The sequence below is a fragment of the Podarcis raffonei genome, chromosome 2 (genome assembly GCF_027172205.1).
Source record: "Podarcis raffonei isolate rPodRaf1 chromosome 2, rPodRaf1.pri, whole genome shotgun sequence".
In the NCBI taxonomy this organism is placed as follows: Eukaryota; Metazoa; Chordata; class Lepidosauria; order Squamata; family Lacertidae; genus Podarcis; species Podarcis raffonei.
This window is the reverse complement of record NC_070603.1, coordinates 7913536-7929992: the sequence shown is the minus strand read 5'-3', so window position 1 is coordinate 7929992 and position 16457 is coordinate 7913536. Positions and strand designations below refer to the sequence as shown.

General features: G+C 44.2%; 1 protein-coding gene across 2 annotated transcripts in view; it reads right to left on the bottom strand.

Moving 5' to 3' along the window:
- POU6F1 (POU class 6 homeobox 1) overlaps positions 1–16457 on the bottom strand; it is a 38622-nt gene that overhangs the window by 19766 nt on the left and 2399 nt on the right. The gene's annotated exons all lie outside the window — the stretch shown is intronic.

The following is a 16457-nucleotide window of genomic DNA, read 5'->3' as shown; positions in this document are numbered from 1 at the left end:
TTATTCTTTATTTAACAAAATTTATATGCCGCTTGGTTGCTAGCAGAACCTCTGCCTGGTTTTACTTAGGGGTTCCCATGGGCAGAGCTAGCAGTCACTAAGGTCTGAGTTTTTCCTGTCTTCCAAACCAGAATGGGTTTGAGAGCCTTTTCTCCAAGTTTTTCCAAAGTCGTTTGTTATCGTTCTCCACATGGCTACTCTGTTCTCTGCTCACATTGTCCATTCCTTCTCTGGCATCTCAAGGTCAGATAGCCTTTGTCAACTATGATGCTCTCAGTATACAATTTCCTGTTATGCACATAGCTAAAATTCTTTCTTCCTAAACCTCATTCTCACACAAAGCAAATGAGGAGATAAATGAAACATTATCTGGGCTGTTAAATTTCAGACCGTGGGGCACAAACTACATAATGATGCTTCTTAAATGAGATGCCAGGGACAAGGTTCCTCTAATCTAGTTGTTTCCCAGGCATGCTTGCTTTTCTATGTACAAGAACTGCAGCTGCAGTTGGAAGTGATCTAATGAAGAAACCCATCTCCCCCCTCATCTGCTAATTTGCAGGAACCACAATCCAAACATGCAACTTAACATACATCTATAAAACTTCAGTGCCCCTCAAGGTTCACCCTTCAACCACTTGAGATGAACTGTTAACAATGTGCTCTCTACGTGTGTGTGTGTGTGTGTGTGTGTGTGTGTGTGTGTGTGTTTGCATAAAGTGTATATCCAACCAAGCTGGAATGCGAAAGCAGGAAAATGTGCTTTAATTGCATTTCCTGAAAGACTTCACTGCTCTTTCCCTTTGGACTGAAGGGAGTAGTATATTAAAAAGGTAAAGGTACCCCTGCCCGTACGGGCCAGTCTTGACAGACTCTGGGGTTGTGCGCCCATCTCACTCAAGAGGCCGGGGGCCAGCGCTGTCCGCAGACACTTCCGGGTCACGTGGCCAGCGTGACAAGCTGCATCTGGCGAGCCAGCGCAGCACATGGAACGCCGTTTACCTTCCCGCTAGTAAGCGGTCCCTATTTATCTACTTGCACCCGGGGGTGCTTTCGAACTGCTAGGTTGGCAGGCGCTGGGACCGAGCAGCGGGAGCGCACCCCGCCGCGGGGATTCGAACCGCCGACCTTTTGATCGGCAAGCCCTAGGCGCTGAGGCTTTTACCCACAGCGCCACCCGTGTCCCGTGTCAATCTTAGTTAGCTCAGGACAATACATCATTATTCTGTTTTAATTAATTAGAGAATCGTTTGCATAACTCTTCCATTATGCATTTATGCCTGCATGTGCATGCTGTTGCAAAGCACACAGTGTAGTGTAGCCGTTACAGACGAGGACTTGGGAGACAAGGGTTCAAATCCCCAATCAGCCGTGAAGCTCACTGGGTGCCCTAGGGCCAGTCACTGCTTCTCAGCCTAATCTACCTCACAAGGTTGTTGTGGGGGATCAAACTGGGAGGATAACCAGTCCACAAAGAGAACATGGTGTCAGAGGAGTGCCACACTGCAATCTCCTAAAGCAGTCTTTTCCAACCTTGTGCTCTCCAGATGTTTGGAACTACAGCTCTCCATCCCAGGCCGGGGATGATGGGACTCGTCTAGAACATCTGCAGAGCACCAGGTTTCAGAAGGCTGTATTTTAAAAGAAACTCACTGAGAAGGTAGGGCTGGAGACAATCTTCAAGGCCTTAACCATGACATAAGGATCATTTTGTTGTTGGTTTTTTTAATTAAAATGTTCTTGTTTTACAGAAGTAAGTGTAATGTCTCTCATATTTTTTCCATGTAACATTTTTACAAATCCGTTTCATTTGTTGAAACATTAGGGGGAGAGAGAAAAAAGAAGGGGTGGAGGTGGGGTCGGGTGGCAATGTTTCTGTTATGCTTAATGTATGTAGGGTTTGGTGTCAGCGTTGCTTGTGCTGTTCACTTGTGTTCCTTTGGTGGTGAGAGAGGTTGGGGTTGGCCTAGGGTGTGGTTGTTTGCTTGTGATTGGCTGTGGTGATCTTTGTTTTCGTATGTGAGTGGGGTGGGTGGGTGTTTTGGATCAGGTTAGCCATATTGATTTGTATGCTGTTGGTGGATTATTGTCGTTGTCTTGTTGGGCTGTGTATGTGATAAAGGGGAGCCATACCGGGGTAAAGGCGTCTTCTTCTGTTTGTCCCCGTGTCAGTCTCAGTTTATTGGTTAATTTTTCTAGTAGGGCTGTTTCCCATACTATTTGGTACCATTGGTCCATGCTTACTCCTGACAGGTCTCTCCAGTGTCTGGTTATAGTGTTTCTGGTTTTTGTTCTACAAGGTGGTTGGAGCAAGTTGTCCAAGTCCTGGGAGCTGTCCAAGTCCTGCAGGCCTTGTCTGACTGCCAGGTCTTCCTTTTCTCTGCTGCTTGCTGCCTCTGCCAACTCTAGCACAGACCTCTGTACTTACTAACCACTCTATGCCTTCAAATGGACAAGATGGAACACTGGGAACTGTAGTTTGGTGCTGATAATTTGAGAAGCAACCCATAGCCCTGCACAAACTACAGCTCCCAGGTTTAGACTTAAATGGTCTAATGATGTATATATGCCTGGGGGAGGTGTGCGGATATAAAAAGATACACCTGTTCCCCCTTGGGGAAGCTTTTCTCTACACGGAGCTTTGGTAACAAAGGCCTTCAGAGAGCCACTTTTAGAACCTCAGATTCCTGATCATGAAAGCGATTGTGGGAGCCTGAAGATAGCCACAGTACGACAGCGCTCATGCTAAGATATTTATAATCTTGTAAAAAAGTCTCAGATCTTTTCAGGCCCTCCCCGTGGGACAGAGTCAAGTGGAGAGCTATTTTTCGACACTGTGCAAAGACCAATTAGCAAGAGAGGCTATTAAAATAGGCATTTCATAATGTCAAGCTCTGTGTGCATGTTCTCGCGAGTGGGCTGGATCTCATTTAGCACACATTCCGCTGGCTTGTAGTAGCATTTTTGTTTTGCTTCTTCACACATTTTCGCAATTAATGGGACAAATAATTTTGCCCAGATGGCAATGCAAAGTGCACACCGAAAGAGAAACAGCCATTTCGCAGCAGATGGTGACAAAGAAATGAAATGCGCAAAAATGGGGGGGGGGAGGGAAGAGGGCGATTTGCAACACCCCGAGCCCCACAGTGAATAGAATTACCATGTTTAATTACAAATGCCGATGAGTCAGAAATATAACTGTCCCAGATACTATTCCAGAGGGAATCTTATCCTGAACACACCACAGGTAAGAAGCACAGAGCCTGCAGAGATGCCCTCACTTACCATCAGAAAACTGTCAGGATTTAACCAGCGCCCTAGATCTCTCATTTAAATCCCAAGAGAACTGGCCAACTTCTGTAGGCAGACTGTAGGCCTGCGTCTGCTGCTGTGTAGGGATGTTTCTTAAGACAAGAGGCAGATGAAAGTGGTTTGACAAAAGCATAGCTCCCTATCATTGCCTCCCCCTCTCCTTTTGTTCATGGAAGCAATGCAAAAACCCACAACGCCTGTCTAGCAGAGTTGACTACTACAGAATGACTACACATGAAACAAACACAGTTCTCTCTTTCAGGCCACCTCGAACACACTCTCCAGCTGATGGGTCACATTATTGCAAATCGTGTACCTAGCTGGGAGTTGGGGGCGGGGGTAGAAGAGCGGGTGATAAAAGTTGGAAGTGCAAATAAGCTTGTGCTTCTGAAGTTCTGGTTGTCAGTTTGCATTTCTTAGTGCAGAAAGTATTGATCTCTTGTGTAAAGATCTTTCCTATTCTGATTAATTCTAGAAACTACTAGAAGCATCTCTGTGTGAGAGAAGCAGAGGCAGCAGTGTTAATGATTGTTTGGGTTATACCTTCTGGGAAGCTGCTTTGAACTAGTTCTCTTATCTCTATTCTGCAGTCATGCTGACTAGAAATATAGGCCAAAAGGAGCCTGGGTCTTACTTTTTTCTTTCTCTGTCTTCCTTCTGGTGTGGTGTTTCTTAGTGCTAAGGTTTAGTCTTATTACGAGTTAAGTTTATAAATGCTGCAACTGGATTTTGTATGGACTGAGCCAATCCTGATTGTATTGGATTTGATAACCATTACGCAACATTTGCCTTCAGCACAAGTATAGCTCTGCTGAATGAAGTACAGTGGTACCTTGGGTTACATACGCTTCAGGTTACAGACGTTTCAGGTTACAGACTCCACTAACCTAGAAATAGTACCTCGGGTTAAGAACTTTGCTTCAGGATGAGAACAGAAATCGTGCGGTGGTGGTGCGGCAGCAGCAGGAGGCCCCATGAGCTAAAGTGGTGCTTCAGGTTAAGAACAGACCTCTGGAACGAATTAAGTACTTAACCCGAGGTACCACTGTACTATTGCCTCTTGTCTATTTTTGGGAACTCTGCAATGTGTTTAAGGTTTTCCTCCAAACGTATGACAACGTATGACACTGATGTGTGAAAATAAGAACTCTAGGTGCTCCCCACGAAGGAGTGAAAAAGTTTTCTCTTTGCACAATACACAGGAATGCACTGCAAGGATGTCCCTTGCCCCTCCTTTCTTGTGTTTTCTGCGTAACACCTGAAGCCATTCTTAGTTGACAGCATGTAGAAGCAGAGTCCCCCACAGCAACTGATTATTGGGGTTCAAGCATGCCAGAAGTCTTTAACTCATTGGTATCAGGTGGGATTCAACGCATTCGCCACTACGCTGCTCTGGCCAATACAAGATCACTAGCCAGGAATGAGTGGAATGTCATGAAATTCTACTCAGTATTGATCCAGAGCAGATTCCAATGTATAGCTAGCAGAGTAAAAACTTAAACACGTTGCAGGATTCCCAAAAAATAGACCAGAGGCCTATTTCATTCAGCAGAGTTTTTCTGCTACTGAAAGCAAATGAGCATAATGGTCACAAATCCAATACATTCAGGATTGGCACTGTCCATAAGAAATCCAGTTGCAGCAAGTTTAAACTTACAATAACTTATAATAAGTCTAAACTTTAACACTAAGTATACTAGGTAGAAAACATCACACCAGAAGGAAAAGAGACAGAGAAAGTGAAACCCAGGCTACTTCTGGCCTTACTTTTATAGTCAGCATGACCTTGACTGAAGAGATAAGAGAACCAGTTTAAGTCAGCTGTACCCAGCTTCTCTGAAGGTATAACCCAAACATCATGGACCTTCTGCTTGTGTCTTTCACACAGAGCTTCCAGAACCCTCTTGAATTAATTACACACCAAATCAATACTTTCTGTACCAAGAAATGCAAACCGACATGGAAGTGCTTTGAAGAGTATCTTAGAGGGTATAATACTCCATTTAACCTACAAGTAGGAATGAACATATGAGCAGCAGATAACATTAAATAAAGGAAGATTTGAGATAAAAATGGATTGGAATAATAGAATATGCAGCCAGCGAAAGATTACCTAGAATGCCATGGAGAGATGAACTGGGAAGTCTAAGGATAAGCGATAATGATGAATATTGTATGAAGTATATATAAGTTGTAAAAATGCATAAATAAAATTATAAAAAAAGATCACTAGCCAGGAATAAGTCAATCTGGTTCATGTGATAAGGCACCATCAACAGATTTTATATATGTATATCGTTTTAATTCTATCCATGTTTCATTGTATTCTAACGATGGATTTTTCTATGATTTTAGTGGTTCTTGTAACGTACCTTGAGTCTCATTAGGGAAAAAGCTGGGGTATAAATAAATATATAATGATAAAATAATAATAATAAATACAAGTTCCCTGAGCATGCTCACTTTGATTTAAGCAACAAGTAGACTCATCTTGTCTCTTTCTTTTTCCCGAATTCTTGCCCTTTCTAGCCTTTGCTTACAATGGCAGGTGACTTCAGGACTTTGATTTACGGCTGACATGGGCTGGGCATTGCTGTCTCAAAATTTTAGGTTGGTTTCAGCTGATTAACTATTGGGTTAACCCATAGCTGTCAACTTACAGATTTGAAAATAAACGACCAGCAGCCACAAAAATAAGGGATCAGCAGCCTAAATTAGGGATTTTCCAAGCACAGGTATGTTCAACTTCTGAGCCCCTCCAAGCCAAAGGCAGAAAGCCCAGCCAGCAGCCAAATGAAGCCTCAAGCGGTGGTTCCCACAGCGCAGCAATCCGACAAAGGGGATGCAGCAAGGAAAATCACCGTCACTTCTCCGCTGGGAAGCGCTGAGCAAAGGTGAGTCCCCAGGCAAAGCAGCCAATTTGATTGGCACAAGGCATGCAAGCTCCACCCCCCAGTCATTCTTAAACTCCTTATTGGGTGAGCAATGCAGCCAAGCAACACAGTTGGAGCCTCCCTCCTCCCTGGCCGGCAGGGAGGGAGGGAGAGGAGCTGCTTCCTTTGAAACCCGGGAAATTTAAGGGACATCATCAATAAGGGACAGCAGCGGGACGCGGTGCTGGGATAAGGGACTTTCCCATCAAATAAGAGACAGTTGACAGCTATGGGTTAACCTTTCAATCAGAGAGACTGAGACAAAAAAAGAGAGCACTTGTCAGTTTCTGGAACTCTCTATCTACAAGTGCCCCAAATTCCAAATTATCAAACATTGTCAGCTACTTGTGAGTAGGCTTGGAGGGAGGTAAAGAATGCAGAAGTATACTATACACCCTGGCAAACTAACATGATTGGAGTCCAGAACGCAGCTTGCAGGGTGGGCGGGGAAGCTCAAGGTAGAACTATGTTATGGCTGGCTGTAAAAACCATCAGAACAGATTGGAAACCTGGCGAGTTCTCCGACTGCAGTCTTTCGATCCTATCTGGCTACTGGCCCCAATATTTTCCATTTCTAATCTCATTCAAGATGACTCATCCTCATTCCTGGAAAGTCTGCGCCAGGATGGGCCAGCTAACAAAGGCCTTTGTTGGCTGATTTTCTTAAAACACATTGACAAAACATAAGGGCAGATACCACTGCATTTGTTAAAAGCTGTTGGAGTGGAGTGGGGAAGGAATTGCAGCCCAAAGCTATAAAGTAATCTGTCATCAGATCTGGCTGTTTGGCTGACTATCCGGCTGTTCCTAAAACAAAGCAGAGTGGCTGATAATAGCCTTGCTCTGAACCCCGACATATATACTGTAGAAGGAAGGAAAGCTGCGGGCAGAAGGGTGCTTGACTTGTAGCTGAGCATTAGTTACGGGAGCAATAGTCCATACAGGTATTTGCAAAAAAATAAATGCAAGCTTTGCCAGGAAAAGGTTCCTTATTTTTTGCTCTATAAGACTCACTTTTCCCCTCCTAAAAAGTAAGGGGAAATGTGTGTGCGTCTTATGGAGTGAATGCAGGCTGCGTAGCTATCCCAGAAGCCAGAACAGCAAGAGGGATTGCTGCTTTCACTGCGCAGCGATCCCTCTTGCTGTTCTGGCTTCTGAGATTCAGAATATTTTTTTTCTTGTTTTCCTCCTCCCAAAACTAGGTGTGTCTTGTGGTCTGGTGCGTCTTATAGAGCGAAAAATACGGTAGTAGTTGATATATTTCTACTTGCAGAGCTATATGATGGTGCTGGAACATAGCTTGCTCATTACTTCCTGGCCTTGAGTTGTAATTAAAAATAAATAAATCCCACATCTATTCAATGGCATTGTTTTCCATTATAGGCATGATTTTTCCATCTCTTTATCATGTGAACGGGAGAAGCAACCCAAATAACTCAGCGACTTATGGCTGCTGAGGAAACAAGTTCAGGTCTGAGCTGAACTTTGAATGAGATGAGCACACCTAGAGAGACAACCCTGGAGAATAATACTTGGGACTCAGGAACCCTACCCATTTTAAGGAGCTTGGAACCTGGGCCTAAATATGTTCGATTTTGCAGCCGCACATTCTTTCATTAGAGCTTTAAAAGATTGCACACACCATTCATTTAAATACATTTTGCAGAATTTAATTTTTTCTGGTGGTGGTGGTACAATCGTGAAATGAAAACAGAGCTGCTATTGACTAATCACCGGTTCCCAGATTACCAGGGAGCCCCAGTTGCATTCAGCATGTATGTGTTTTTGGGGGTGGAGGGTGGGGAGAAGGAGGACAATATGTTTCTTAGCACTGGCCAGGTGGCAGTCTGGTGGGTCTACTACCTGCCCATGCTATGGCCTGAGTGCCATTCCCAGGAGCCAATTAACTGAGCTGGTAGGTTGTGGGGGAGGGAGAACTTTCCCCCTCCAGTCGACCTGTCACCATCAGTAGAGGTTCTAGCTCAGGTTTCAGCACAGCCATTCCCTTAATGTCTCCCACCTGCCCTTATTTCACAGCATTTATCACCCTGTCCCAAATTGAAATTAGCAGCTTGCAACTGGGGCTGGGAAGGAATCTTACCTACAACTCACAACTGGCTTTAGTATCATGGGATGTTGGCCTTCCTCATAACGGGTCATTGTAGCTAATGTTACTTCTACTCAGAGTAAACCTATTGAAGTTTATGGACACAACTCACTTAGGTCCATTCATTTCAATGGGTCTATGCTGAAGAGAGCTTAGTTGGATACAACCCAGAGGTCTTTTGGAAGGGGGATCAATTATGTCTCACGATGCCATCACTCCATTCTGGATGGTACTGGGGACAATGAGCAGGATCCATAGCCAGGGTGGGTGGGGAGGGGACTCCTCACTCCGCAGTATGGACCCCTAAAATGCCCATGGAATGTCACCTCACAGTTGCCCATGATGCCAACCCACACCATATGGGGCCTTTCTCCCCCAAATGTTGTCCATCATGTGGGCTGCACGGATCCATCGATCAGCAGCTAGGCTTTCGGATGCTCGAACCCTTCCCTTTGTTGTTGTCGTTTAGTCGTATCCAACTCTTCGTGACCCCATGGACCAGAGCACGCAAGGCACTCCTGTCTTCCACTGCCTCCCGCAGTTTGGTCAAACTCATGTTCGTTGCTTCCAGAACACTGTCCAACCATCTCGTCCTCTGTCGTCCCCTTCTCCTTGTGCCCTCCATCTTTCCCAACATCAGGGTCTTTTCCAGGGAGTCTTCTCTTCTCATGAGGTGGCCAAAGTATTGCAGCCTCAGCTTCACGATCTGTCCTTCCAGTGAGCACTCAGGGCTGACTTCCTTCAGAATGGATAGGTTTGATCTTCTTGCAGTCCATGGGACTCTCAAGAGTCTCTTCCAGCACCATAATTCAAAAGCATCAATTCTTCGGCGATCAGCCTTCTTTATGGTCCAGCTCTCACTTCCATACATCACTACTGGGAAAACCACAGCTTTAACTATACGGACCTTTGTCAGCAAGGTGATGTCCCTGCTTTTTAAGATGCTGTCTAGGTTTGTCCCTTCCCTTACACCATGCCAAACCCAGCAATCCATAAAACTGTGGTCATTTAACTACATTTCTATCCTGCCCTTCCTCCCAGAGTAGCCCGTATTTTAGCATGGTTCTTGCTCCCTGCTATATGCAATAAGCACAATCAACAAGGCCATGAGAAAATTAACAAAGTCAACTTGACCATCCTATCTGAACGTGGATCTCCCAAGATCCTGTTCCAGCACTGTCTTCTGACCCTCAGTGGGTTCCAAGCTTATAGCAGAAACATATCACGCTCACTCAAGTTTTTCTTCCTATAAAGATGAGGACTACAGATGTTTTAAAAAACAATCCATGCTGAAGCTCTTAGCATTCCAGATTCCACACTGGAAACCAAACTCTGTGGGTGTGTAGTGCCCCTTCATGTAAGCTAACAAACAAGTCAGTTAACTCTAGCGTCCCAAACTAGGAAACTATATTTAATGAAGCCACATTTTGAAGTTGGCTTAATACTGTCTTGCTCCAATGCCATTAAACAGTTTCTTGGTTTAGACAAAACAGGAAGATACACTTAACTGAAGACTTCCTGTCTTCATTTGCAAACACAGCCCCTTTCCGCTAGTGAGCAACCACAAGGCTCATTTATATCTTGGCTTATTAAGCTGAGTTTTAATTGTCCAAGGGTGGCCAATATTTCTCAACAAATTAGCCATCAGGTGTTTTTGTGTTTTTTTTAAAAAAAATGCTACATCCATTAATTAGCTAACCAATGAAGATATGTTTGTGTTACTACCAACACTGTGATTCTTTTCTGCACTATGTTGCTTTATTCATTTCCTTCTGAAATTCTCCTGGACATTCCTGTCTTGCGTATACAGTATAGGTTTGCAGAACTGTACATCATGCATTTGGTAAACCTGCCTGGAGCACATGAAAACTAATGGTATGGCAATTTTAAAGGTGGCATAAGACTTTTTTGGTTTTGCTTACCATCATCTCAAGTTAGTAAAGGTAAAGGTAAAGGGAACCCTGACCATTAGGTCCAGTCGTGGCTGACTCTGGGGTTGCGGTGCTCATCTCGCTTTATTGGCCGAGGGAGCTTCCGGGTCATGTGGCCAGCATGACTAAGCCGCTTCTGGCGAACCAGAGCAGCGCACGGAAACACCGTTTACCTTCCCGCCAGAGCGGTTCCTATTTATCTACTTGCACTTTGACGTGCTTTCGAACTGCTAGGTTGGCAGGAGCAGGGACCAAGCAACGGGAGCTCACCCCGTTGCAGGGATTCGAACCACCGACCTTCTGATCAGCAAGTCCTAGGCTCAGTGGTTTAACCCACAGCGCCACCCGCGTCCAAGTTAGTACCAATAAATTAAAACATCAAACAGCTGTGCAACCTTTTGGGATGCAGAGACCTGAGAGGGCATCAGAGGAGGGAGGGAAGGAAAGAGGGAGAGAGGCCAGTATTGCCTGCAGCATCCCTGGCCATCATTCAAGGCACCCCAGGGTGCCACAGCATACTGGTTGAAAACCACTCCATTAATGAAAAATGACAGAGGGAGAGCCATATTTGCCTCTTGAAGCAAAAACAACCAGAGAGTCTTGAGGCAGCTTAAAGACTAACAAATTTATTATGGTGTGGGTTTTTGTGGATTTAAGTTCACTGCATCAGATGCGTGAACTGAAATCTTAGCTGGCAGGTCCAAAAAGGAGACAATTATAAGGTGGGGATTGAATGGCAATGAAATGCAAAGGTGTCAGTTAAGTGCTTCAGAATATATTCTAAAGAGGCACAACTTTCGCTTTTTGCATCAGCAGATTGGTAGGAATTGCTGAAATTATATTAACACCTATAGAGAGGTAGAGACAGAAACAGCCACAGACAGCACAGGTACCCTGGCTGGGCTAATGAACATCCTTTGTCTTCATTTAGCCCACACGGTATAGAACTGAACTTCCTGCTGAATTGTGATTCAGCTGTTTCTTCCTTTGACATCCCTGTGTTTCAGAATGGCCACCTTTAGGTCAGTAACAGTGTGTTCTGGGAGGCTGAAATATCCTCACTGGTTTATTGGTATTGTCACTTTCTGATGTCAGATTTGTGCCTATCTATTATTTCGCCTAGAATAGAGACTGATCTCTCAGACCTGTTAGTAATATGGGGCAGGAAACTCTCCAGTGCTTTAATTTTCCATGGATTTTTTTGTGTGTTTCATAAGTTTGTTAGGAAAAATGAATGGATGCCAATGGCAAACAAATATTATGCAAGCTTGGCATTTTCAAAGTTTTCACTTTGCTTACTAAATACAACTAAAACACGCATAATTAAGCCACTCTCCAGGTCATCAGCAAATTTCTCTAAGCAAACTGAAAATTCCCCCTAATTCTCATAAGGTATTTTATGCTGGAAAATTTACAACACTAAGCAGAATGCAGTAGGGCATTGTTAACAGATGATAGCATAAATCACATTGGAATAGAAGATGAATGAACCCATGATACTTTGGATCACATTATCAAGTCTTGTAAAAAGCATGCCAGAATGGACATGGGGTGGGGCAGATTAGGTACCTGGCTCTGTCACAGGATCTGTTTCCTGTGCCCAAAATTTTGTTAGCTGGTTGTTGCTGATGCAGAGTTTTAGGTTGGGTGCTGTCTGGAAGCAACTACAAGCCAGTGACTTCCAAGGCCTGTGACAGGGAAGTGCCATTGTCCAGGACTCTAGAATCCTGATGATATATCTGAGTGGTTTCAGCTGAGAAATAAGTGGCAGAAAGTGGTGGCCTGTCATTTTCTCTTCTAAGCCTGCCCTGTAGATTGTTCCTGGGTACCATTCTGGCCTTGTTGATGCATTATTTTACTTCATTGTGTAGGTATCGTAGTCTCAAATGTCTGATGAAATTCTTAAGTAGTCTGTCTGATGACCCTGAACAGATATGGTTGTATCATAGGGCTTAACTGTAGACAATGGACTCATGGTATATCCTGGGTGGAAGCTGGAAGCAGGAAAGCACATTTAGCAACCAACACTTCCTATGAAGCATGGTTCTAATGTGTCCACTGTGCAGTTGTACAGTAGTATACAAAAGTATACCTCTTGCATAGATTGTAGGCTAACGTTGATAGTGGGCTGGCAAGTTACTGGGCTGCATCCAACTAAGTTCTACTCAAACCCATGGAAATTAATGGACCTAAGTTACACAATTCTATTATTCTATGTCCATTCATTTCAATAGGCCTACTCTGAGGATAATGAACACTGGAACAACCCACTGAAGTACAAGTACGTACTGTCCATGAGTCTGTATGACAAAGATGCCATCAGCGTATTTCATGTAGAAGAGAGGCTTCTGGGAATAGGAGTTGAGAAAGCATTGTTTTAAGTGAGCCATCAAGATGCTAGCACACTGTGGAGCCAAGCAGGTACTCATGCCAGCACCATCAATCTGAATACACATGTTCTCCTCAAAGCGGAAGTAATTATGGGTAAGTAGAAAGCGGCCAACTTTGGTAGCCATGTAGTTCCATCTTTGTGGAGGATTCTGGTGTAAAGGGTGGTCTCAATGCAATGGAGATTGTCAAAAGATTGCCATTTTCTCAGAAAGTCGGTGGAGTTGATGTGCCTATTTGGGCCATATGAACTTCAGAATTGGACTATGAATTAATGGTGCTCAGCACATAATGAATCCAAACTGGAACACATTATATGGAAATAGGTTCCAATGAACTGGGAATTACAGCTGTCCTATGCGGTTCTTAACCGCCCTGAAACTGGTGGCAGAGGAAGAATACAAACCAGCTTAAAATAATTCTGTAACATAGGGGTTGGGAATCAGATGTTGTTGGAATACAACTCCCATGATCCCTGGTTGAAATCAAACAACACCCGGAGAGCCACAAGTCGCTCCTCCCTGTTGTGATTCTTGCGTAGTATTGTTTAATAAAAAAGCAGAATTCCATTATTCCTATTGTAAAATAATGTAAAAGGGGGGGGGGGAGCAAAGTGTAGTCATTTACCCGTCTTCTGTCTTTCAGCAAGGCAGAAAGCACTGGCATAAAATTTCAAGTGTCTTTACAGATTTATTTTTCACTTCTCAGCAGATGCCTACTGCACAAGAGTGGTTAAAAGAGTGGAATGGGACACATTTGCAATGGTAATTTTATGAAAAGGCACCTGTTTCGTTCTGATTATTTCAGGCGCAACAATGTTAGTTCACTTTTGCAGCAAAACGTGAAAAAGTAGTGTTGAGATAAAAGCTATTTCTTGATCTCTGGAGGCAAGGGGAAACAGAGGGGGTGGAGTGGGGGAGAGAGATAATGCTCCCAGCACAGAATGGAAGACAACATGTTAATATATCATAAAATTAAATGAGGGTAATATATTCACTTTCCAGGCTACAGGAGGGAGAAGGTGGAGCTTAGTGTGCCATCAATGATTAAAAGGTTTTGAATGTCAGTATGCAAATGTGCTGCAACTTTCATTTCCTCCCATGTAAATGATCGAAATGTTTCTGAAGTGAAATCTTGTTCCATTTAATGGTGTTTTGAATATGCATTTTTCCAAAGGCATACAAACACAAGGCTCACAGGACCCCTTCTCCTTTACAAAGGCATATAGATCAGAGAATAACTACGCTAAGTCTTAAGTTTTCTGTACAACTAGCTTTTAAAAGTTAACCCTGCTGACACAGTTGATTTTAGATAGCAATCTTGCCCCACGGGAGTGAGCAGAATATAAAAGGGGTGTGATCCTGTCCAACAGAGAATAAACATCCCATTGTGAAGAAGGCACCAAAGACAGTTACAGTGCCAGAGCCCAAGGCAGAAGGGCCATTTCCCACCCTTCAAAGCTGACCTCTTCCCTCCCAACTCCTCCCTTTGCCTCACTAATAACGTATTTTAAAGGATGCAAGAGTTTATTTTTGAGCTTCTGCTGCTACTAGTGGAAAGGGAGACAGCTGGATCAGTTAGTTCAAAAATGAATCCAGACGTCTTTACGTATTATCCACAGAACCTCCCCAAACTGGAAGTGGATGTTTATTTATTTCATTTGAATCCTGCCTTTTCTCCACAGAGCTCAAGTCAATTAACATACTAGCGCGCGCGCCCCCCCCCCCCATTTTATCCGTACAACAATCCTGTGAAGTAGGCTAATGACTGGCCTAAGGTCACCAGTGAGTTTCATTGTTCTGGGGATCTGAACTGAGGTCTCCACTGCCATCAGCATCACAACACCAAGTGTCCTGGGCAGGGATGGGCACAATCATCTTCCATCACCCTGTGATGTGTTTGCATGGCACAAACACTTCCATTAAAAGAGTTATATTCAGACAAGCAACAGTATTGTAATGGAATGTAGTCTGAATAGCTGCTGGAAGAGCTGGGCATGCAGTAAAGTACGCACCTCACAAAACTTAGTCCTTCACTACACCATCACAAAGGTGCCAAATGAGGCTTGTAAAGGTAAAGGACCCCTAAGAGTTAAGCCCAGTCGCGAACGACTCTGGGGTTGCGGCACTCATCTCGCTTTACTGGCCGAGGGAGCCGATGTTTGTCCGCAATTTTTCTGGGTCATGTGGCCAGCATGACTAAGCCGCTTCTGGCGAAATCAGAGTAGCACACGGAAACACCGTTTACCGTCCCACCGGAGTGGAACCTATTTATCTACTTGCACTTTGATGTGTTTTCGAACTGCTAGGTTGACAGGAGCTGGGACAGAGCAACGGGAGCTCACCCCGTCGCGGGGATTTGAACCACCAACCTTCTGATCGGCAAGCCCTAGGCTCAGTGGTTTAGACCACAGCGCCACCTGCACAGCAAATGGGGCAATTAAAAGGCGACATAGACACACACAGCCACACCTACGGTTGTGCACATAGGCTTGAGGGAAGCTGCAGCACTGCCTACCCACCAAAAGCAGAAGTTTTTGCTCACCTCTCAGTATTTGTTACATGCACAAACCAAACTGTGGGCAGTTTAGAGGTTTTGCCTTACACTGATCCATTTAGCTCAGTAAAGTCTGTAGATAATTGGAATGATGCTACTCAGTCATGAAACACCCTGAGTCAGTCGAAGTTCCTAGCCTAAGTTTTTAACCTAAACTTTTGGCTTTAGGCAAGAGGAACATGTGTGCCTCCCTGAGCTCCTTGGAACTGCAGGATGAAAATGTTATTTAGGAATACACTGGGCAATGATTATCCAAGTCTCACAGAGCAGACCCTTGCGGCTGTATTACCTAACATCCTTTTAAAGCTTTTCCCATCTATGCAGTGTCTTGAGCTAAACCCCAGCAGTGACTTCAGTCATAATACTTACATGTAAAGCATATGCTCATCTGGTAGTCACTTCCAAATCCATGTACACGTGACCAAAATAACCACAACCACCAAACACTAGGTCAAATACAACCGGTGGCCTGCACACTTTAACAGTGCACACATCTTTGCCTACATGGAGGTTATATTTGAGCCACAGTTGAATCAACCTTTATACAAAAAGACACACAAGCAGCGGTTGCCATAGCCAACTGTTTTATTAGCCTCGAGGCATATTCAGCCCCATTGCGCAGCAAAGATAGGAATTATTTCTTTCTTTTTACAAGGCCCCCTCGCTTCCTCTCAGTGTTGAGACCTCAGTTGGTAGAGCTGTGTCCCATTTCACATTGCAAGCAGAGGCTGACATGTCTGAAAACACCGTCATAATTCTCACCTCTGGCATTTAGTTTTCGATGCGGAGATTATTTCTCTTTTTAAGTACAAAGGAACATTAATTAAAGACGGCCCACACTTGTGTGGTTTGAAATGGTACAGCTCAGAGACAGCTTTGCAACCTCAGTGTGAACTAGTCCTTGGTTTGGCCAGTCCTGCTTGTGAGATTTTGGTTAGCCACCGTGGGAACAGGATGCTGGACTAGATAAGCCTTTGGGTCTGACCCATCAGAGCTCTTCTGCTGTTCTTATGTTCAATTTGTAAAATTTGTAAAAGTGGAGAAAGAGGAGGAGAGAGGAAGTACCAAAGGTCAAGCTGTCCTTAATGTCCTCTGACCTTCACTCTCCAGCCCTTATTCCTTGAAATGAGGGGTGTGTGAGAGAGATGTGGTGTGTGTTAGAGATCCATGATCAGATCTTGTTGTACTTAAAAGAGTGAGAGAGACTTAAAAGCAGCCATGGAGGAAGGG